Genomic DNA, 2500 nt, shown 5'->3' with positions numbered 1-2500 from the left:
TGGAACCAGATTACCCGTACACACGGCGCTGATTAGTAATCAATGCAGAGCCATCAAACTACAGCAAATATACACAACTGTCCGTATACATGCTGAAAGAGTCTGCCCACAATGGGAACCACACGTCAGCCAGACACTCTGATCACGCACCACTCTCTGCTTCTAACAGGCGCACATACAATATGTAAGCACCAGCATGGAACAACATCCAGTGCATCTTCTCCGCCACATTACACAATCCACACTATCACAACCAGACCAGGAGGTCCATGCGGAAAATACAATATCCCAGCCTTTCGACATCCACCATTGCGCAGACCAGGCACCAACACCCACACATGTCCTATACAACGGTGCACCCAACATCACAATAGTACCTCCTGTCACAGCGCACAAACAATGACATGAGTCAAAGACACAGGTCTCACACAAGCATAGAATTGGAGCGCCGCCTCTAATAAGCCAAAGGTGCATCCTGACGTGACAAATCTGATCATGTCACAAGCATTCACTTACTATAATCACTATCAACGAACCTGCCGCCCCCGCCCCCCCCCCCTACACCTTTCCTTACAACAACGTGTAACCTAACCTAACCTAACCTAACCTATGTTGTACCTTAACCTAACCTATGTTGTACCTTAACCTAACCTATGTTGTACCTTAACCTAACCTATGTTGTACCTTAACCTAACCTATGTTGTACCTTAACCTAACCTATGTTGTACCTTAACCTAACCTATGTTGTACCTTAACCTAACCTATGTTGTACCTTAACCTAACCTATGTTGTACCTTAACCTAACCTATGTTGTACCTTAACCTAACCTATGTTGTACCTTAACCTAACCTATGTTGTACCTTAACCTAACCCATGTTGTACCTTAACCTAACCCATGTTGTACCTTAACCTAACCCATGTTGTACCTTAACCTAACCCATGTTGTACCTTAACCTAACCCATGTTGTACCTTAACCTAACCCATGTTGTACCTTAACCTAACCCATGTTGTACCTTAACCTAACCCATGTTGTACCTTAACCTAACCCATGTTGTACCTTAACCTAACCCATGTTGTACCTTAACCTAACCCATGTTGTGCCTTAACCTAACCCATGTTGTGCCTTAACCTAACCCATGTTGTGCCTTAACCTAACCCATGTTGTGCCTTAACCTAACCCATGTTGTGCCTTAACCTAACCCATGTTGTGCCTTAACCTAACCCACGTTGTGCCTTAACCTAACCCACGTTGTGCCTTAACCTAACCCATGTTGTGCCTTAACCTAACCCATGTTGTGCCTTAACCTAACCCATGTTGTGCCTTAACCTAACCCATGTTGTGCCTTAACCTAACCCATGTTGTGCCTTAACCTAACCCATGTTGTGCCTTAACCTAACCCATGTTGTGCCTTAACCTAACCCACGTTGTGCCTTAACCTAACCCACGTTGTGCCTTAACCTAACCCACGTTGTGCCTTAACCTAACCCACGTTGTGCCTTAACCTAACCCATGTTGTGCCTTAACCTAACCCATGTTGTGCCTTAACCTAACCCATGTTGTGCCTTAACCTAACCCATGTTGTGCCTTAACCTAACCCACGTTGTGCCTTAACCTAACCCACGTTGTGCCTTAACCTAACCCACGTTGTGCCTTAACCTAACCCACGTTGTGCCTTAACCTAACCCACGTTGTGCCTTAACCTAACCCACGTTGTGCCTTAACCTAACCCACGTTGTCCCCTAAAGTAACCCACGTTGTCCCCTAACGTAACCCACGTTGTCCCCCTAACGTAACCCATGTTGTCGCCTAAACCTGCTCTGTAATTGTTATACGACTCGTTCAATTAGTGTAGTGTTGCCCACCCGCAACCCTCGCAATATAGTTCGCTACTCGCACTGCCCGCTCCCCTGTGTATCGCTTCATGTTAAACACCTTGCAAGTCTTGCTGACTTTCCACATGCTCCTGCTGTACACTGTAATGTGGATGGCAGCAGGACGTACATGCCGCCCCTCCCCACGTCCCCACCTTGCCCCCCTGCCTTCGCAAGCTGGTTGGTGAGAAGTTTGCATGTTCAATGCCCTTCGCATGCGACGTACTCAGGCTACGTTGTGGTGCGGCCTGTGTCAACCGTCCGCTAATGTCGTACGCGTAAACCACAATCTGTACTGCACATTCGTCCTTATGTACCGAATGATACATCGTGGCACATGTGTGACCGTACAACGACTGCGCCCAAAAACGGCGGACCCATACAGTGCAAATATTGTGCACGCAGCTACGTGTCGTCTCCCTATGAGAGCTGGATTGCAGTGTGGTACGCCATAGAGACGTGTGGGAGGAACGGACGCCGTGGATGGCGATCAGCATGAGCTGTCTGTTGATGTATTCGGACCTAGTCGTCTCTCCTCACCACACCGTGATGGCATGGTGCACCGCGTTCCATATCTGCGACATGCTACAGAGGCCGGTTGACAGTCGTTCGAGCAATGGACATCGC

This window comes from Schistocerca piceifrons, unplaced genomic scaffold (genome assembly GCF_021461385.2).
Source record: "Schistocerca piceifrons isolate TAMUIC-IGC-003096 unplaced genomic scaffold, iqSchPice1.1 HiC_scaffold_194, whole genome shotgun sequence".
Classification (NCBI taxonomy): Eukaryota; Metazoa; Arthropoda; class Insecta; order Orthoptera; family Acrididae; genus Schistocerca; species Schistocerca piceifrons.
The sequence above is the reverse complement of the archived record's forward strand: the minus strand, read 5'-3'. Positions refer to the sequence as shown.